The following is a 23,246-nucleotide window of genomic DNA, read 5'->3' on the forward strand; positions in this document are numbered from 1 at the left end:
GGAGATGAAAGGAAAGCAAGGTACACCTTACATGGCAGCAGGAGAGAGAGAGAGAGATCAGGGGAAATTCCAGACATTTATCAAACAACCAGATCTCATGAGAACTCTCTTGCTATCATGAGAAAAGAATGGGGGAAACCACCCTCATAATCAAATTATCTTCCACCAAATCCCACCCTTGACACCTGGGGATTACAAGTCAAGATGAGATTTGGGTTGGGACACAGAGCCAAATCATATCATTCCACTCCTGGCTCCTCCCAAATCTTATGTCCTTTTCACATTTCAAAACCAATCATGCCTTCCCAGTGGTTCCCCAAATTCTGAACTCATTCTAGCATTAACTCAAATGTTCAAGTCCAAAGTTCAGGTTCAAATCCCTTTGGCCTATGAGCCTGTAAAAGCAAAAGCAAAGTAGTTACTTCCAAGATGTAATGGAGGTACAGACATTTGGTAAATGTTCTCATTCCAAAAGGAGGAAGTTGGCCAATAACAAAGAGGCCATAGGCCCCACACAAGTCTGAAATCCAACAGGGCAGCTATTAAATTTTAAAGCACAAAATGATCTCCTTTGACTCCATTTCTCACATTCAGGGCACACTGATACAAGGGGTGGGCTGCCAAGGCTTTGGGCAGCTCCACTCCTGTAGTTCAACAGAATACAGCCCTTTGGCTACTTTTACCAGCTGCGTTGAGTGCCTGCATCTTTTCCAGGTGCAAGGTGCAAGCTGCTGATGGAACAACCATTCTGGAGTGTGATGAATGGTGGCCTCCTCTCACAGTTCTCCTAGGCAGTGCCCCAGTGGGGACTCTGTATGGGGACTCCAACCCCACATTTCCTCCAGACACTGCCTGGACATCCAGGTGTTTCCATATACATCCTCTGAAATCTAGGAGGAGGTTCCTAAAGCTCACTCTTGTCTTCTGCACACCCACAGGCCCAACGCCGCATGGAAGCTTCCAAGGTTTGGGGCTTATACCTTCTGAAGCAATGGTCTGAGCTGTATCTTGGCCCCTTTTAGCCCCGGCTGGAGCCACAGAGGCCGTGATGCCAGGTACCGTGTCCTGAGGCTGCACAAGCAGTGAGCCCCTGGGCCTTGCCCGGGAAACCATTTTTCCCTTCCTAGGCCTCTGGGCTTGTGATAGCAGGGGCTGCTGTGAATGTCTCTGACATACCCTGAAGACATTTTCCCCATTTTCTTGGATATTAACATTCAGCTCCTCATTACTTAGGCCAATTTCTGCAGCTGGCTTGATTTCCTCCCTAGAAATTTTTTCTCCCTATCACATTGTCAGGCTGCAAATTTTCCAAACCTTTATACTCTGCTTCCCTTTTAAATATAAGTTCCAATTTCAAATAATCTTTTTGTGAATGCATATAAATGTATGCTTTCAGGAAAATCCAGGTCACATCTTGAATGCTTTTCTGCTTAGAAATTTCTTCTGCCAGATACCCTAAATCATCTCTCTCACGTTCAAAGTTCTGCAGATCTCTGGGGCAGGTGCAAAATGCCACCAGTGTCTTTGCTAAAGCATTGCAAGAGTGACCGTAGCTCCAGTTCCCAATAAGAACTCCATCTGAGACAAACTCAGCCTGGACTTCATTGTCCATATCATTATCAGCACTTTGGTCAAAGCCATTCAACAAGTCTCTAGGAAGTTTCAAACTGTCCCACATTTTCCTGTCTTCTCCTGAGTCCTCCAAACTGTTCCAACCTCTGCCTCTTACCCAGTTCCAAAGTCACTTCCACATTCTCAGCTTATCTTTATAGCACTGCCCCACTACCTTGGTACAAATTCTCTGTATTAGTTCCTTTTCACACTGCTACAAAGATACTACCTGAGACTTGGTAATTTATGAAGAAAAGAGGTTTAATTCACTCACAGTTCCACATGGCTGGGGAGGCCTCAGGAAACTTACAATCATATTGGAAGGTGAAGGGGAAGCAAGGCATGTCTGACATGATGGCAGGAAAGAGAGAACGAGCAAGGAAGTGTCAGACACTTATCAAACAACCAGATTTCATGAGATGTTCCTTATTATCATGAGAACAGGATGGGGGAAACTATCCCCATGATCCAATCACCTCCCACCAAGTCCCACCTTTGATATCTGGGGATTACAATTTGAGATGAGATTTGGGTGGGGACACAGAGCCAAACCATATCAGTAAGAAAAGATCTTCTAACAACAACAAAAAAGTCCATGACCAGATGGATTCACAGCCAAATTTTACCAGACATAGAAAGAAGAGCTGGTACCACTCTTATTGAAACTATCCCCCAAAATTAAGGAGGTGGGGTTCCTTCTTAACTCATTTTATGAAACTAGTATCACTCTGATACCTAAATCAGGAAAGAACACAACAAAAAGGAAAACTACAGGTGAATATTTCTGATGAACTTAGATACAAAAATCCTTAATAAGATACTAGCAAACCAAATCAGATAGTCCACAGTCAACGTAGAGGAAAAAATTTTAAAGGCAGCAAGATAGAAGCATTTAATCACCTATAAAGGCAATCCCATCAGAGTAACAGTGGACTTCTCAGCAGATACCTTACAAACCAGAAAAGACTGGAGGGAAAAGTACATCAAAAAGATAATTCATCATGATAATGTGGATTTTATTTTAGAGGGGGTGCAAAGATGTTTCAACATCTGCAAATCAATAAATATGATTAATCACAGAAACAACTGAAAACAACTGTATGATCATCTCAATAGATGCAGAAAAGGCTTTCAATAAAATCCAATATCCTTTCCTGATAAAAACCTTCAATGAACTAGGCATCAGTGGAACATACCTTGAAATAATAAGAGCCATATGTGACAAACGACAAACCCACATCCTCATTACACTGAATGGGAAAAAGCTGAAAGCATATCCCCTGAGAACTGGAACTAGACAAGGTTATTCATTCTCACAACTCCTATTCAACATACTGGAGGCACTACCCAGAGCAATCAGACAAAAGAAAGAAATAAAACGCATCCAAATTGGAAAAGAGGAGTTTAAATGATCTCTGCTCACTGATGACATGATTTTATACCTAGAACCACCTAAGTCTCCTCCAAAAGACTCATAGACTTGATAAATAAATTAAATAAAGTTCTATGATACAAAATCAATGTACAAAAATCAGTAGCATTTCTATACACCAATAATTTTCAAGCTGACAATAAAATCAAGAACTCAATCCCATTTATAATAGCTGCAAAATATAAAATACCAATGAATACATTTAACCAAGGAGGTTAAGGATCTCTATAAGGATAACTACAAAACAGTGATAAAAGCAATTGTAGATGACACACACAAATGGAAAAACATCCGATGGTTGTGGATTTGAAGAATCAATGTCATTAAAATGACCATATGCCTAAAACAATCTACAGATTCAATGCAATTTCTATCATATTACCAACATCATTTTTTCCCAAAATTTGAAAAAACAATCCTAAAGTTCATATGGTACCAACAATACTCTGACTAGCCAAAGTAATCCTAAGAAAATAGAATAAATTTAGAGGCATCACATTGCCTGACATCAAATTATATGATAAGGCTATCATAATTAAAACAGCATGGCACTTGTACAAAAATAGACATATAGATCAATGGAACAGAATAGAGAACCTACATATAAAGTCACATGGCTACAGCCAACTAATCTTTGATGAAGTTGTTAAAAACAAACAATAGGGAAAGGACATGCTATTCAATAAATGGTATTGGGAAAATTGGCTAGCCATATGCAAAAGAATGAAACTGGATCCCTATCTCTGACCATATATAAAAATTAACTCAAGATGGATTAAAGAATTAAATGTTATGCCTGAAACTATAAAACTCCTGGAAGAAAACCTAGGAAAAACTCTTCTCGAGATTGGCCTAGGCATGAATTTATGAAGAACACCCTAAAAGCAAACGCAACAAAAATAAACATAGACAAATGGGACACAATTAAACTAAAAAGCTTCTGCACAGCAAAACTAATATTCAACAGAATAAAAAACCTACAGAATAGGAGAAAATATTTTCAAATTGTGCATCTGACAAAGGACGAATATCCAGAATCTACAAAGAACTCAAATAAACTCAAAAAGAGAGAAAAAAAAAATGAAAACAAAACCCAGTCCCATTAAAAACTGGGCAAATGACCTGAACAGACATTTCTCAAAAGAAGAAATACAAGTGCCCAACCAACACATGAAAAAAATGCTCAACATTACTAATCATCAGAGAAACGCAAATCAAAACCACAATGAGTTATCATCTTATGCCTGTGAGAATGTCTATTATTAAAAAGTCAAAAACCAACAGATGTTGTCATGGATGCGGAGAAAAGGGAACACTGATACAGTGTTGGTGGGAATGTAAATTAGTTCAATCTCTATGGAAAACACTGTGGAGATTTCTCAAAGAACTAAAAATAGAACTACCATTAGACCCAGCAATCCCACTACTGGGTATCTACCCAAAGGAAAAGAAATTATATAAAAAAAGACATCTGCACCTATATGTTCATTGTAGCGCTATTCATAATTGCAAAGTCATGGAACCAACCCAAGTGTCCATCAATGGTTGACTGGATAAATAAAATACGGTATATATAGATCATGGAATACTACACAGTTATAAAAAAGCGTAGAATCATGTCCTTTCCAGCAACATGGATGGAGCCGGAAGCCATTATCCTAAATGAACTAACTCAGAAACAGAAAACCAAATATCACATTTTCACACTTGTGTGAGGTAAACAATGGTTACACATGGGAATAAAGATGAAAATAATAGACATTAGAGACTCCAAAAGGGGGAAAGATGGGAGGGGACAAGGGCTGAAAAATACCTGTCATGTACAGTGTTCACTATTTGTGTAGTGGTACACTAGAAACTAAATCCCCATCGGTACGCAATATACCTATGTGAAAAACAAGCACATGTACCCCTTGAATCTAAAATAATTTTTTAAATTAAATTTTAAAATAGAGATATTCTTGGGTTGAAATATGAACTGGTGTTAACCACCATTGTTTCTTCAGTCTAAGGATAGAAGTAACAAGTTTATTTGACAAGGAAGTTTGTCAAATTTGTCACACTGGAAAGAATTCCAACATATTTTGGGGTGAGCTCAGAAATTGTTCCATAACCTATTATAGAATATTAAATGATGCTTTCTTTTAGAATAAAAATTGGTAATTGATCCCTTTACTGACCTCATTTATTTTAAATGCACAAGAAGCTTCATTCTTTGTTATCTGTTAATTTGAGAGAGGTCTTCCCTACAATTAATTTGGCAGTTATTTTAGATACTAGAGACCTTTAAATGATCACAGACCACCACCTTAATGGCAATATCTTTTATTTTCCACCACATGCATGACATTTGGTGTAGATTTGCTAACTGAAGTTATGGCTGGTTCATCATTTGAGGCAGCAGTTCATATTACTTAAATACTAGACTCAGTAAACTTTCTGATCCCAGGTACTTCACACATTTTTTGATGTGTGACCACCACTTAATCTTATATGTCAAAGTGCCTCTATTTATAAAACAAGATTATGGATACCTTTTATCACATTATATTTCTCAAGAAGGATGATTTATAAGATACAAAATGTACTGTTCTTATAATAAATATGATAATCTTTGAAAAGAATGTGATATTCAGAAAGAAGTTACCCTAATAATAAATATAAATTTTTAATTAATATATTTCTATATGCGAGTCAATTTTTTATCAGGGATTATTAAATAGTGTGTGAGTATTTTGCTTTATTATTTTTCTTTCATTCATCTGTCTGATCAGATATAACCCCTAAGAAATGGTGGCCAATGGATATAAAAGGAAGTAAATTTTAATCAGCATATTTTAAAACTTGAGAGTAGTTATGGTAAAGGATGAATGGTTGGAGGTTTTAACTATTGATTCTATTGATTATATTAAATTTATAGATTATTTATGAAATAAATAATTCCTATTATACCATAACAGAGACTTTATAAACACTACAAATAAATTCAAATAATTTCTAAATAAAATTATTATAGTGCTTTTTGTCATCATTTGATGAAAGGGAAAAACAAATCCTGAAATATATAGAAGTATAAAATAACAATTATAAGTAATTAACAGGAGTACACTAGACTTATATAGAGGTTATCAAAAGGTCCAGGGCTGTGAGTCATACATAGCTTCATATTCCCTCGCCCTGGAACCCTGGAAAAGTATAGAATAATGGGAGACATGTGTTTTTTTTTGTTTGTTTTTTTAGAAGGAGTCTTGCTCTGTCGCCAGGCTGGAGTGCAGTAGCTCAATCTTGGCTCACTGGAACCTCTGCCTCCCAGGTTCAAGCAATTCTCCTGCCTCAGCATTCCAAGTAGCGGGGACTACAGGTGCATGCTGCCACGCCGGGCTAATTTTTTGTATTTTAGTAGAGACGGGGTTTCATCGTGTGCCCTGGCTGGTCTCAAACTCCTGAGCTCAGGCAATCCTCCCCCCTCGGCCTCCCAAAGTGCTAGGATTACATGTGTGAGTCACCACACCCGGCTTCCTCCCTTCTTTTAAAGCAGCCCAAATTGTCCTCAGAAAGTCATGCAAAAGAACACAATTCCCTATTATTTTCATATCAGTTGTAGACACATTAAATATTAAATGCTTGCTACTTCACCGGTAATTAAAGTAGATAACAAAATTCATGTGGAATGTTTTAGTTATTGTACAACATATCATCAAAATAAAATAATAACAAAGGTATTGGTATAACTTATCCACTTAAAATCTGTCAGGCTATAAATGTATAAAGGGTTAATGTAACCATTTCTTCCCACTCACTCTTCCTATTTATAGACTTTAAGAAAAAAATTTGGCATGACTTGTATAAGAAGAAAATGTCAAAAGGTTATAAAACACTGCAGAGAAAATGTTTTTAATGAGTCTTCCAGAATCCTGAAATAGAAAAGATCAGAAATAAGGTTACTGTAATGAAACCAGTTAATGGAACCAGTGTTCAAGACATGTTTTCTACTAGTATTTCTACCTACCTGTACTGCATAATTAGTGGTAGGCAAGTTAGGTTGTAAACTGTGAGAAGAACAACATATTTTCCATCTCTGGCTCCTAGATCTGCTGCAGGCAGCTGGGAGTGTTTTCCAGAAATAGAAGATGGCTGTAACAAACAATAAAATATAGGCAGTGAGAGCCATGATGATCTCTGTATCACATCTGTCATCACTGTACCTACTGACAGTTTTATCAGAATGCCAGGGAGTCTGAAGGTGATGTGTCATAATCTGTGGGGATGCCTGGTCCCAAAGGATTTATGGCTTCATTAGGAAACAAGGAAGAACTTAAATTAAATAAAATTTTTAAAAATGAATTCACATTTCCTAGTAACCTGAAATGAGATTTTGAATGCTATAATAAATGCATGCTTCCATGACACAAATTTGCTTTTGCCTGTATTCATTACCTTTTTTATTTTTAAGCTACTCCTTGGCTTCTTATAATCAGAAACACAGAGCCTTTGGTCTTGTATTTAATTGTTTGATGATGTTGAAGACCTCAAAACCCAAATGATGAAACTCACTGGTGGTTGTAGTTTTTTATCTGTGTTTTCTTATCAAATCAGTCAGTAAAGTAAACCACTTGCCGACGCTGCTCAAGCCCGAGTTCTTATCCTGACATACCAATTGATTATATAACTTCAGGACTAAATAAGAATGTGTTCAAAGGGGCTGGAAAAGGTCAGAAAACCTGGGTTCCAGTTCAGCTCTTAGGAACTGTGTGACCTTAGAAAGAGAATCATTATATGTCACCTCAGGATGTTGCTATGAGATCAAGTAAAATAAAGTCTTTCGTAAAGTAGAAGATTATACATTTATATATTTGTTCAATAGTAGAGAATAGGTATATATTATTAAAGCAACAAAATATTTCCAATGAAAAGTACTGGAATGGAATTAGGACATTGGGGTTCTAGGCTTAACAACATGATAAATAAATTCTTCTAGTTGTATGCTGTGGTGGCTAATATGGGATTGACCTGACGTTATTGGTAATATAAGGCTGCTAATTTGAAGATCTGGCTAGTATCCTATATTTTATTTCTAAAAGTTCTACCTGTTAGACCTTGGGTTAGTCACTTAACTTCTCTGGGACACTAGTTTATAGGAATGTAAATGAATTAGATTAGATGATTATTAACTTCCATTCCAGTCTTAAAATGGCCTACCACATTCACCTACCTCCTTCTTTGTGTTGAAATCTGGTAAGGTCAGCACAGAAAGGACCTTCAGACTCAGCATTTCCTGTTGGAATGTGGCTGAATGGAATTGAGGTTTTTCCATTATTGGCTTTCCTGTCCAGTTTATCTTCACATTACAGATCCTGGTACAAAGTACTCTATATCATGGTCATCAGGATTCTTGCTTGTTTTTGCCTGACGCTTGCAGAGATATGTGTAAATATTTCATTATTTGAACTAACAAACACTTAAACTAACCCTTTCTTTTTCTTTTTTTCTGTTTTCATGAAAGACCTGTCGAAGAAGCACCTACATACTAATGTTATCACAGATACAGACCATCAGCAAATCAAAATTCAGAACCACAGATATCTTTCTGAGGGTAAAACTAGATTCTAAGAAACAGTCATTCTGTGTTTGAAAGAACCATGACTCCTAAACTATCACAATCCTATTTCCTGTTATGCCTATTGTTCATGCTTTCCGTAATGTCTTACCATTTTGACAGATCAAACGAATTCATGTTAAATTACACAAAAGCAGTAAAAGTAAAAGCATTTAGGTATAGAAAACATGCATACAAAATCATGATTTATTTCAGCAAGGCCACAGAGGGTTAATTGTCAATGTTTTGAATTTTATTTTCTGCCTCTTTTGTGATTTGGAATTATGTTAAATCAACTATCCCTTTAATGATTTTATTTTTAATCTTTGGTTTTGTGTGTGTGTGTGTGTGTGTGTGTGTGTGTGTGTGTGTGTATAGATATGAACACACACACACAATGGGATAGACCAGCAGGCTGGAGGCTGGAGACTGCAGATGCAGAGAAGAAATTGTAGTTCAATTTCGAAGCAGTCCACTGGTAGAATTTTCACATCCTCTGGGGAGGTCAGTTTGTTCCTGTTAAGAGGTTCAACTGATTGCATGAGGCCCACTCACGTTACAGAGGGCAATCTGATTTACTCAAAATCCACTGATATAAAGGTTAATTTAATAAAACAAAATACCCATCCAGAAACAGCTAGAATAATGTTTGACCAAATATCCGGTTAGAGTGGCCTAGCTAAGCTGACACATAAAATTAACTATCACATAGCTCTTCCCCTATACTTTATTGTTTTCTTTATGATACTCTTCTTAGCTCCCCTCAGCTATCGCCAAGGCTGATCTACCACATAATGAATAAATACTTTTAAACATATATCTTCAGTTCTCATCTCTTGCAATACCTGTAGTTCCAACATGCTTAAAACAAAAACTCATTATCTTTTCTCCCTTATCTACTTCTTTCTTTTATTAATGGCACCATTATTCAATCTAAAAATCTTGGAGTCATCTTTAAATTCTCCCACTTTATCCTTTTTTTTCTAACGAAATTCCAATTCACACACTTAATCACTCAACAATATTTATTAAACATCTTCTAGGTATCAGATAATGTCCTCAGCAATGTCAACAAAATAGTGAGGAGGCAGACAATAAGCAAACATTCACCCCAATAATTTTAATTGTGGTAAATGTTATGAAGGAAAAACATAGGATGCTAGAAGACTGTAAAATTGAGGGGCCTCATAGAGTGTGAGAGGGTCAGAGAAAGCTGGGATCAGGAGGATACCTAGGAGTTAGCCCAGCAAAATTGAATGGTAAGGAGAGGAGGAGTACATCAGGCAGAGGAAACACGAGCAAAGACCTTGAAAAGGGACGAAATAAGAGGCGATAATGATGCCTGAGTACTAAGTCATGAGCTTTTACCCTCAAAATGACCCCATGATATAAGTATCATGATGTAGATACCAACTTTTGATCCATTGTAGAGGCTCAACCAATGTCTGTTGCATAAATATACATTGTAACTGAGGAAACTGAGGCTCAAAAAGATTACATAAGGAGCTTAAGTTTATAGAAGATTAAGTGGCAGTGAGGACTCCACCTTCTGGAGAAGACTCAGAGAGGACAGTCATTGCCTCTAGTTACCCCATTGCTGGCCCATCAGCAAAACAAAGAAACACCATCAAAGTTCTAAATCCTGGGTAAATCCTGGTAAAACAGTGTACAGTATTCTGATTTTGCTAGACCACGAATGATTTTTCTAGCATTTGGTTTGCATGATTTTGATCATTTTGGAATATATTCACATCAAATAACCCTAGATCTTGATTAAATGATTCAGTTTCTCTTCTGCTCTTAATTAATCTCAGCATTCATTTATTGCTTTCTTTACTAAAAGCAATAATGACTTTTTTAACCTACTACAATATTTGCTTTAATCTCACACAAATGAAGTGATAAGGAATTTCAGAGATGACAAGATTTGAAGAATAACTTACATCTCCTCTCACCCCACCCTATACCCACTGCAGGAAGAAGCAATGTTTCTGATTTAGAATATAGTACCTCATAAAAATAGAATAATAGGATTGTGGACTCCATAAAAATCTCTTTTTTTATTTGTAATGAATAAGCTTTACACAAGAAGAATTAGAATTCTTATAAGGAGAGTCATCTTGAGTTTACAAATTGATCATATATTTTCAGTTTTAATATCTACTGTAGTGGAATTGGTACCAGGTTAGTAATTTGGAAACCAAGTACAAAGTGTTCTCCAGACATGAAAGTTTACTGGCAATAGAGATGAGAGGTATTTTTACTCTTTGTCTATGACTGCTCCTCAACTCATTGCACTGCATCTTCTGGCCCCATCACTGCATTGAAACTGTTTTTTTCCATGTCCCGGTGACTCCTAGTTGTTTAATTCAGTGGAATCTACTCAGTGGCATTCCATACAGGAGACCTCTCTTCACCTTTTTCTCATTTGTCAGGACATCAGCCACTTAGATTTTCCTTCTGCTCTTTGTTGTGGCGCTTTCACCAGTTCTTTGCTGCACCTTCTCCTTACGAGAGCTCCAAATGCTGGATGAAAGTCCTGGATGGAAGTCATACTGGTTCTTTACTGAGCAACATGCATTTCCTAGGTGATTGATCACATTTATCACCATTTAGATATCTATGTGCCAAAGTCTTCCTAAGTGTCTTTCCAGTACAAGTCTTTCTTTAGAAATACAGGATCTGCTTGATATTTCCATCTGGGTTTGTCTTAAGCATCTAAACTCAACATGCCTAAAACTGAACTGCTCATTACTCCTCACCCCAAACTTACTCCTTTCATTGTTTTCCCAGTTCAATGTAAGGTACCACCATCTATCAAAAAGCCTAAGTGTCATCCTTGATTTAACTGTTTCCCATCCAGCAAATGCTATTAATCTTATCTTCAAAATATGTTAAATATTTTCACTTCTCTTCATTCCATAGCTACCACTCCCATAAAAGCCACCACCACCTCTTGCCTGAACTCCTTCAGCAGCCTTGTAACTGGTCTTGCTTTTATTCTTGCCATTAGTCTGTTATCAATACAGAGAACATTTAGAAATACAGGTCCATCATTAAAGGCACCTGCTCAAAACTCTTTTCATTGTACTTAGAATAGAATCAAATGTAATAACTGTTGCCAAGGCTCTATGCCATATGGCCCTGTCTACCTCTCCCCATCATCTTCTGAGTTTGTTTTACTTCAGCCCAGCTGACTAGTCTTCTTTTGACATTGAAAACATTCCAAAGCCCTTGCTCATTTCTGTTCCTAAACATGCAAGATATTTCCAGCATTTGGGTTTTTTTGGTGTAGCCTCTGCCTAAAAAGCTCTCTTCATCTTTAAAAAAAAAAAAAAAAGTACTTGTTTTAATAGTGGCTGATTCTTTTTTAACCCTTTAGTAAATCTCCTTTAGGAGATTTACTGAAAATTTCCTTCTCAGGGAGGTATTTGCAGATTGCTTTACCTAAGTGTCTCCTCCACTCCGAGTCATACTCTGATATCATTCTTCCTTCCTATTACTTACCCCGCTTTGAAATTGTCTTGCTTATTTATTGTCTTTCTCCTATAGCTAGATTATAAGCTCATTGACATTAGAATCCTTGGTTATTTTGATTTCCTTTGTATCAAAATTTCCTAAAATAAGGTCTGGTACGTAGTAGAAAAATAAAAAAAGTTTATATTAAATAAATGAATTAACACTATCTCTAATCTAAACATAGGAAATCAGTTGGTAATGTTTACTATTAATGAAAAAACTTGGACTCAGTGAGGTTAAGTACTTTCTTAAGGCAATAAAATTTTAAGCATAGAGCCAAGATTCAAAATCTAAACTCATTAAATAGAATATATGTCATTGGGGGAAAACAGAAGGTAATTAGCAAGTTCTTTTTCTTTAGTCAGATTAAAATTCACAGAGGTCCCCTATAGCATCTTAATACAAATTTACGGACAAAAGAAAACTCTTGTAACTAATTATAACTACTATTCATTTATTATGTATTTATGGGCCAGAGTCTCTGCTAATTCATTTATATACTTTTCTACAAGTCTATGTTTTCATCTTATAGGGAAGAGAATATAGTTAATTAATTTGTGAAGGTAATTTATTAGTATTCTCCAGAACCAGGTTTTTGTTTTTTGTTTTTTTGCTGTATTTTGAGATAAGGTCTCACTCTGTTGCCCTGCCTGGAGTGCGGCGGTGTGGTCACAGCTCACTGCATTTTCAAACTCCTGGGCTCAAGCAATCCTCAGCCCAAGGCTCTGTTTCAGCCTCCTGAGTAGGCGGGACTACAGGCATTTGCCATTATGCCCAGTTAATTCTGTTATATTTTTATTTTTTTGTAAAGACAGGGTCTCACTATGTTGCCCAGGCTCAGACCCAGGATTCTAACAAAGGCCTGCTTGACTCCAAAGCCCTTGCATATAACCACCATACTAGTCTGCCTTTTTTTACTTAAGAGTCAAGAGCTAGATAAGATTATACCCTTGGCCCGGTGTGGTGGCTTACACCTGTAATCCCAGCACTTTGGAAGGTCACGGTGGGAGGATCACTTGAGCACAGGAGTTTGAGACCAGTGTGTGCAACATAGTAGGAACCCATCTTTATAAAAAATAAGTCTCTCTTGCTAAGGTTGCTGGGATTCATTTATTCATAAAGATGCTCTCTCACTGTCTCTTGAAGTCCAGTATCAGCTTATTTAAAATACATATGGTATGGTTAAAAGCATTGCATTATAGAACCAGTTATGGTATTGTTGTAACTCCTGTAGTTCAGCGAGTAGGAGGGAGGGTTGCAACTCTTTTTACTCCCACCACCCACAGCTCAGTGAATGGGAGGATTATAGCCAGTTTATTTCCATCACCCACAGCTCAGCAAACATGAGGGTTAGAGCTTTTTTGCTCCCGCTGACCTCAGCTTGGCAAGTTCTGCATTCCTATTCCATGGCCAACAGGAATAAGGTACGTGGACACTGAAGAGTGAGTAAGGTAGAGAAGAATTTTATTGAGCAACAGAAGGGAAGCTCTCAGCTGTGAAAGGGGACCCCAAAAGTGGGTTGCCCTCTGTGAGGCTGACTCTGGGGTTTTTATGGGCTTAGAATGGGGGAGTGCATGCTGATTGGTCCATGGGTGGTCTTGGAAAAAGCAGCATTTGATTGGTTAAAAGGCATCATCCAGAAGGAACCAGTCCAGAGAGAGTGAGTAAGATGGGGATAGACGTTCTCACTCTGGTCGTGGACTCTATGTGGAACAAGCAGCTTGTTCCTCAGGTTGAAGGTTGATCCTTACTTGTGACCAGCCCCTGTCTGCATAGGAATTTTTCTGTCTCCTATTGCTATCAGTATTAGGCTGGAAAATAGGGACACATAATGTGAATCCTGAGGTCATTCCCCATTTTCTCTGGCTTGAACTCACTATTTAGAAAGGGTTGTGGAGTAACTGAGAAGGATTCTTATTAAGAAGTACAAAATTGTTAAAGTAGAAGAAATAGATTGGTAACGCAAAAGTTAAAGGGATTGCGGTTTAGAGAGGAGTTACTAGATTATTTTAAGGATATAAACAGTTCCTCGAATAAAGTGAACTATTTTTTATTGCCACAAGACTGACTAGAGGTTTAGTAAACCTTAACAACTTTAGCAAGAGAGACTTATTTTAGACTTAAGTCTTTTATCATTTTAATAGAAAGTAATATTAAATAATGTCTTACTGATATTGACCATATATCTGGTATTGTATATGTATCTAATTACTCAAATGATAGACATTTTCAGATGGCCCCAAGTTGCTACAACTTGAGTGGTTGTAGAAAAATTTAGAGGGGAAATAATCAACTGATAGATTATAACATAGGTCCAAAATAAAGTGCATTTGGAATTATTTGAACAGTTTGGAAATACACAGCTAACCTGAATGAGTTGCCAATATTTAAAAATCCCAGCCCAGAAGGGATCTCACTCTAGGCTTTTCCTTGGAAAGCCAGAAAAGACTCTAGATTTCCTGTCTCTCCCAAGGGGTGAAAAAAGCTAAGAAGCATGTATGAAAGTCACAGCTCTGATACATCAGCCCACTAAAAAATGGATATTTAATGATAACATTATGGAATGCTTTCTTTTGCTTACACCTTACTACTTTACTAAGAGGGATCTTGTATAATAACAGTAGATTAAATTGTAAAGGATGAGAGTTGCAGACTCTCTTTAAGATGGGGTGGTGGAGTGCTTAGGGAAGCCCCAAAACAACAGGCAAGACAAAACAAGACAAAATACCAGAAAGAGAAGTAAGACATAATAGAGCAGGAGAAACATTTAATGAAATAATGGCCAAGAATTTTGTAGGATTAATGACAGACACCAAAACAACAGACAAGAGAGCTCATAGAGTACCAAGAAGAATAAACACCAAAAAAATTGACACCAAGGCATATTGTATTCACATTGTAGAGCTAAAGACAAAGAGAAATCTGGAAAGAAGCCAAGGGCATGAGGGGTGGGTGGGTATGTGGGTAGGGAATTTCACCTATAGAGGAACAAGCATAAGAATTACAGCATACTTCTCATAAGAAACCCATGTGTATTTGTTTCATAAAGTTGCAGTAACAAAGTACCACAAACTGGGTAGCTTCAAATCACAGACATTTATTCTTTCATAGTTCTGGAGGCTAGAAGTCTGAAATCAAGATGTCAGCAGGACTATGTTTCCTGTGAAGGCAATCCTTGGGGTTTCTTGGATTGCAGTTGCATCACTCCAATATCTTCCCCCACCATAGCATGGCCTTCTCCCCTGTGTTTGTTGTGTCTTCATATCACTCTCTTTATAAGGACATATGTCATTATGACATATCTTAATCTTGATTATATCCACAAACATTATTTCCAAATAAGGTCACATTCTCAGGTACTGGAGGTTCAATGTATCTTTTTAGCAGGTATAAATAATTCAACTCACAACACCTTCAACTCACAACACCTTGTAAGCAAGAAGAAACTGAAGTAATATATTCGAAATGTTGAAAAAATACCACCAACCTTGAGTTATATATGCAGTGAAATTATCCTTCAAAAGTGAAGGAAATAGTTTCTCAGGCAAACAAAATTGAGAGAATTTTTTTGCTAGCTGTCCTGCCTTGCATATAATGTTTAAAGAACGTTTTCAGGGACAAATAAAATGATATAGGGCAGAAAGTCAAATCCATGTAAAGAAAGGAAAAACACTGGACAAGGAATAAGTTAAAATAAATTTAAATATTTTCTTTTCCTTTATTTTAACTAATCTAATAGATATGTCACAGCCAAGAGGAGTCTAAGAGAACACAATGAGTAAATGTAAGATGGTATACTGGATAGGATCCTAGAAAGGAAAAGGACATTGGGTTAAAACCAAAACACTGAATAAAGTATGGAATAAATCAATATTGGTTTATTAATTATAAAATGTATGCCATACTAACGTAGGATATTAATAATAGGGAAAACTGGATATAGGAACCATAATACAAATAAACAAAAAATACAAAAATACAAAGATACAAAAATGATACAACTCCTTGCATTATTTCAAAAATTTTTCTGAAAATCTAAAACAGTTCTTAAATGAAAAGTTTATTTAAACAATATTATAAACAAAAAATTCCAAAAAAAGTGATTAAACAATGCAAAACAAAATACCTTGATCTAACAGGAAACTTAAGATTTGACAGGTAGGTAAAAGACTAAATGGAAACACAACTCCCAAGATTCATTATGATTGCTGTATTAGAGGAATGGTGCCTTATTTTCTGGCAAATTCTTTTCATGTTAGAATGACATATGGAGAATCTGCCTCTCTGGACCTCTTGTGTATCTTGCTCAATGGTCCAAAACTGTAAGACCTTCTGATACGGTTTGGCTCTTTCTCTTCTCTCAAGTCTCATCTTGAATTGTAATCCCCATGTGTCGAGGGAGGGACTTGTAATCCCCACATGTTGAGGGAGGTGTTTGCAATATGGAGGCAGTTTCCCCCATGCTGTTCTCATGAGAGTGAGTGAATTCTCACTGGACCTGATGGTTTTATAAGTGGTAGTTTTTCCTGTGCTTACACATGCTCTTTCTCTTGCCTGCCACCATGTAAGATGTACCTGCTTTGCCTTCTGTCATGATTGTAAGTTTCCTGAGGCTTCCCCAGCTGTGTGGTACTGTGAGTCAATTAAACCTCTTTCCTTTATAAATCACCCAGTCTCTGGGAAATTCTTTATACTAGTGTGAAAATGGTCTAATATACGTTGGCTGTTCTTTCATTAAGCCACTTCTTAGAATTGTTAATGCTCAAGGCAATTTTGAAATGTGAGGTAAAACATACACCAGGTATCCCTTTGGACAAAGAACAGTCTTGCTTTTTGCTCAGGGATGTCAAATCTTTTGGCTTCCCTGGGCCCCATTGGAAGAAGAACTGTTTTGGGCCACACATAAAATGCACTAATGCTAACTATAGCTGATGAGCTAAAAAAAAATCGCAGAAAAACCTTATAATGTTTTAAGAAAGTTTACAAAATTGTGTTGGGCCACATTCAAAGCTGTCCTGGGCCGCATGTGGCCCACGGGCTGCAGGTTGGGCAAGCTTGCTCTAAAATCAATGGATTCTCTAAGCTCAAGCTTCCCTTATGCAGCACACTCCTGTGTGTGCAGCTCCACCTAGCTCTCCTTGTTGCTCTGTGCAATTTTGGGTTCAGTGAAACCAATACAACTATGATGACAATACTTCTATTGTTTGTGCTGCCTTAAACTTCTTCTCTGTGACCAGGAGTCTTGCATTCTTCTATTACCTTCCATAGGACTATGGAAGGCTAACTTATTAGCTTGTATAGTATTTTGGTGGGAGTCCTCCTGGTTCTAGCCCTCCTTAACATCATCAAACTTACTTAAGTAGCATAAAATCCAAAGAGAGTTTATTTCCAGTAATTTCTTCTTTGAAGCGCATTGTATTTAGTTCTTTTTACTTACTTTTTTTCCATCTTTTTGGTTCACTGTATCCCATTATTTCATTCACTAATTTTCTTTTCAGCTGTTTTTATTGTGTTTGTTTGAACTGGTTAAATATTTAACATCAACAATTATATTTTTCTGGAAATTCCATTTATTCTTCTTTCAAATCTGCCAGACATCTTTTAAAAAGCCTCCTGCTCTTTATGTTTTGAGCTTCATCCATTACATTTTAAAGTATTTTAAACATATTTAACATTTTGTCTCTAACAATTTTAATATCTGAATTCTTTGAGATTTGATAGTATGTTTTCTCTGCTGCCACTTCCTTATGGTGCCAAATTTCCTCATGTGTCTTGTAATTTTGGAATGTAAGTACCTATTTAAGTATGTCTGATGCAATTATCTAGCTTGAGATAATTCCTCTAAAATGTATTTACATTTGCTTCAGTAAGGTTCCCTGGGGCACCTAAAGTCTGTGACCCTTGAAATTAATTACCACGGTCTGGCGCAGTGGTTCATGCCTGCAATCCCAGCACTTTGGGAGGCTGAGGTGGGCAGATCACCTGAGGTCAGGAGTTGGAGACCAGAATGGCCAACATGACAAAACCCTGTCTCTACTAAAAATACAAAAATTAGCCAGGTGTGGTGGCACATGCCTGTAATCCCAGCTCCTTGGGAGGCTGAGGCAGGAGAATTGCTTGAACCCAGGAAACTGAGGTTTCAGTGAGCCGAGATCATGCCATTGCACTCCAGCCTGGGTGACAGAGCAAGACTCCATCTCAAAAAAAAAAAAAGAAAGAAAAGAAATTAATTACCACTAATATACCTATTGCTAAAATACTCAAGGGAGGCCTCTTCCACACCCACCCTGGGCCCAAAATTCACAAGGAGACCGAATAGATTTCCTGCTCTTTACTTTTGCCAGTAGGTAGATATTTTTCCAGTTTATCATTTCATTTTGAGGTTGTAGCTTTGAGAGTTTCCACCTTACCCTGGCTCAAATCATTGCCTCTGTTCACCTACAGGCTATTGTACTATCATCTGCTCTCTTTATTCTATTGTACATATGGGACTTTCCTCTTATCCGTATTTTATAGTCCAGACTTGGAAGTTTTACATTCCATTCTTATTCTTTTGGTGGTGTTGTTATCCTTAAATTTTAATATGCATACTTAACAATATCGAAAACTGATCAATCTATTCTCATTTAGGATAACAAAAACACATTAGAATATTATAACTTTAAATATTCTTCTATCTTCCATGCATTCTTATTTAGCATTTAATTGCTACCATTTTTATTAAATTTTTGTTGAAAAAAAATAGAAAAAATTAAACACCTTCAGTTTCCAGAGCACTTAAATTTTACAAAGATTTTTACAAAGAGAACACAGGTGTGTAATCACTACTCAGATCAAAAATATAATATTGATGGCAGCGGCGCCCTGTCTGAAGTGACTGCTACCATGATACCGGCTGCAGTAGGGGAGGTGCAGCCAGGGCTGCAGAGCCGGTGGGATCCCCACCTGCCCCCTTCCAATTTGGAGGGGCAGAAGCTCCACCCTTCCAAGCAAAACTGCAGCTGCCCAGCCACGGCTGTGGACCAGGCATCACTGTGCTCTCAGGGGCCCAGGAGGTCCCTTGCCCCTGCAGGCTTGAAAGTGTCTGGTCCCGCTGCCTGGCCTCTCCCTGTTCCCAGGGTCCACTCTTATTTCAGAGCAAACCTGTGGGCGAGCTTGGGCGCTGTCACATCCCAGCTGGGTGTGTGTGTGCTCAGGGTGATGCTGACATACCAGCCCCTTGCCACATCAGCATCCTCTCGACTTTGGGTGCTGACCAGCATGGGAGGGAGGCTGATGAGGGGGCTAAAAATGACTTGGTGTAAACCTGCAGGCGCCCCTTGACATGCACAGCCTGGGTGCCATAAACATTAGGTTGATGATGGCAGGAGGCAGACAGGCTCCTGGACAGAAAGGGTCCTGGGTGAAGCCCCACCTTCAAGCCAGGGATGGCCTGAGGCCTGGGGGCCTGGGGGCCTAGCCACCAGTTCCGCAGACCAGAGTGAGGACTTATGATGCCTTTCCCTAGGTCCACCCATGACCACCCATAGACCAATCAGCATGCACTTCCTCTCCTCTGAAGCCCATAAAAATCCTGGATTCAGCCAGAGTTGAGCAGACTTTAGGATGACCTTCCTAAGTCTGGATAGGAGCTACCGACTCTGGGTCTCCCCTCCACTGATGGCTGCACAAACATAGGAACAACCTGTCTGCAGAAAGGAGCACGGGTTTCCTAAGAGGTGTACTGTCACTCAATAAAGCACTTATTTGCCTTTCTCACCCTCTAGTTGTTCATGTACCTCATTCTTCCTGGACACAGGACAAGAACATGGGACCCACCAAATGGTAGGACCGAAAGAACTGTAACACAAACAGGCCTGAAACACATCCCTCCTGCTCACTGCATTGCAAGTAACAAGAAGGAGAGAGGAGCCCAGACCTTAGGCCTCCTGAGCCAGAGCTGTGACGCCCTCTTTGGGGCTCTATAGTTCCTGGTGTCTCCAGGCATTCAGGTGCCACTGCGCTCCCTGGAGCCCACAGTGGAAGCCACTTGTGGTACACATGGTGCAGCTGCAGCCTTGCACAGAGCTGGCACCTGTGCCAGATCCTGGAGCTGCCCACCCCACCACAGCCGGCATGCCTGGCTGTGGGCAGCAGCCAGACCCTGTGCTTGCTCGCTCATGCACCCCTTGCCACTCCAATCCTGGCTCATCCTTGGCAGGTGTGGGATCCAGGCTGACAGCACAAGCTGAGTGTAGCTGGCCAGATTGAGTGGGCAGAGCCCAACAGGCCTGAGGGAAACTTGGGCAAAGGTGCTACTGGTCACAAATTTTTCTAGCTAGTGAAGTAACACCCCAAGGATCATGTGGTATTTCTGAAATAAATATTTATAGAACACCAGAAGTTCTTTGTATAGTTTTTCAGTCATTCCTTCAAGTTAACTATTATTATTTTGGTGATTAATTTGACTGTTTTAATTTTGAACTTTATATAAATAGAATGAATCAAATAGTAGGATACTCTTTTGTGTTTGGCATCTTTCACTCACTACTATAATTATGAAGTTTATCCATATTTTTTGTGGCAGTGGATTTTAAATTTTCATTTGCTGTAAAGTATTCCAGTGCCTGAACATATACATTTATTTACCAATTTTAATATTGAGTGTTTTGAGGGTTGCTTCTAGTTTCTTGCTGACACTAATAATGCTGCCATGAAATTTGTTATATGTCTTTGTTTGCATATGTGTGTGCATTTCTGCTGAAGAAGAATTACTGGAACATAGGGAAACATATGTTCAACTTCCCTTACATTGCCAAAAAGTTTCCAAAAGTGATTATTCCAATTTACACTTACATAAAATGTTTGAGAATATCAATTGCTCTATATCTTTGCCAATATTTGATATTGCTATCCTTTTTCATTTTAGTCATTAAGGTGGATGTGTGGTTGTATTTTACTGTGCTGTTAATTTGCATGTCCCTGACAACTAATAATAGTGAGTACCTTTTCAAATGCTTATTGGCTATTTGTTGTTGTTTTGAAGTCCCTTTTCAAGTATTTTGTCTCTTCTAATGATTAATTTGTTTTTAATTATTGGTTTGTCAAAGTTCTATATATGTTCTGGATACAAGTCCTTTATCAGATAAATATGTTACAAATATATTCTCTTAGTTAGTGGCTTACCTTTTAACTCTTAAGTGTAGGTCTGTTTCTGGACTGTCTCTTCTGTGCTGTTGATCGTTTTGGCTATTCTTGCTCCAATACCACAGTGCCTTAATTACTATAGTTTTAAAATAAGTCTTGATATCTAGTTTATCCTCCAGTTTTGTTCTATTTATTATTTAAGATTGTCTTGGTTATTCTTACCCGTTTACATTTCCAAATAACATTTTAAATTATCTTGCCAATTAAAAAAATTTGCTAGGATTTTGGTTGGAATATCACTAAATTTATAGATCAGTTTGGGAATACCTGAAATCTTTACAATATTGAGTTTTAAAATTAATGGATATGACATATTCCTCAATTTATTTAGGTCTTTAAAAGTATGACTCTGTTGGTGGTCTTCACATTCCATGATTCACCTGCAAAACAGAGATTGGACTAACACTAAAATAACTAAAATAATTTTAAAATATTAGAAAATAGGGGGAGGGGCCAGGCACAGTGGCTCACACCTGTAATCCCAGCACTTTGGGAAGCTGAGGTGGGCAGATCACCTGAGGTCAGGAGTTTGAGGCCAGCCTGGGCAACATGGTGAAACCCTGTCTCTACTAAAAATACAAAAATTTGGTGGATGTGGTGGCACGCGCCTGTAATCCCAGCTACTCAGAAGGCTGAGACACGAGAATTGCTTGAACCCAGGGGGCAGAGGTTGCAGTGAGCCAAGATCGTGCCATTGCATTCCAGCCTGGATGACAGAGCGAGACTCCATCTCAAAAAAAAAAAAAAAACTTGGGTTAGGGGCTTTAATATGAGTAAGATGCATATAGTGGTTGCCTCTTCCAAGGAGAGGAACCAAAATACTGAGTAGATAATTGCATTTCAAATAGATCATCTAAAAGAAAACACTGTGATTCAACAGACAGGTGATGGAAAGCACCAAAAGCAAGAAAGGAGAAGGAAGCAAGGCAGCCTGTTCAGCTTGGATTGTCTGGGAGTCTGGGGAGGCTCCTTAATGCAGGCAAAGTGTAAGTGAAATACACGCAGAAGTCCACATTCCTGCCACAGACTCCTGCAATCCTAGCTAAAGGGGAGCCTCTTGACTCTCACAGGCCCTGAGACTAACATAGGGAGCTTCCTGGAGACTGTGCAAAGACATTGCTCTGGAGACAGAGCTCACACTGGGTCTCACAAGCCTCCAGTCCTAAGCAGTGACATTTTGAGAGTGAAGCCTCCACCCATAGATCCCCATTGACATTTCTTGCTCACAGCTGCTGTACTTGGGGCTGAGGTGGGAGCCACTGACAGCAACCCCTCCCCGCAAGCAGAAGGGTGGCCACTAATTTTCACATACCCCTGAGGACAAATTCTGCTGCCTGCAACCACTACCACTGTGGGCTGATGCTGAGCGAAGGCAGAAAAGAAGTACATGCCTCCCAGCTACTTGCCTAAGTTTGCTCCCACTGAAACCAACCCTATCCTCCCCCGTGGCAGGACCAGAGTGCAGGTGCTACTGGCTCCCCCTGAGAATTCCACCAGAAGCCTGGGGACTACCCTGCCCCTGGCTACCACAGACAGCAGCTACATGTGCCACACGGTGGCCTGAGGGCAGGTCTGCCTGGTCCAGCCCCACCTCGCACCTGAGCATTCCATCAAGGATCTTAGTGATCTTCCAGCCCAGATCACCATGGTTGGCACCTGAGCACTCCTTCTGAGGTCTGAGGTTGGGTCCACTCAACTTGCTGCTACTTCCACAGCTATCACGCACAGGCATGGGCCACTAGTAGCCGTAGGGACTGGCCTGCCCAGCCTGTTGCAGCCATCAATAAAACTAGCATGGACAGCTTAGATCTCAGAGGGTTGTCCCACCACTGATTGCCATTGCTCATGCCATGCCCACTGCCCAGGAACTTCAAAACCCACCCACCTGCCTGGCCAATCACT

The sequence above is a fragment of the Gorilla gorilla genome, chromosome 6 (genome assembly GCF_029281585.2).
Source record: "Gorilla gorilla gorilla isolate KB3781 chromosome 6, NHGRI_mGorGor1-v2.1_pri, whole genome shotgun sequence".
NCBI lineage: Eukaryota > Metazoa > Chordata > Mammalia > Primates > Hominidae > Gorilla > Gorilla gorilla.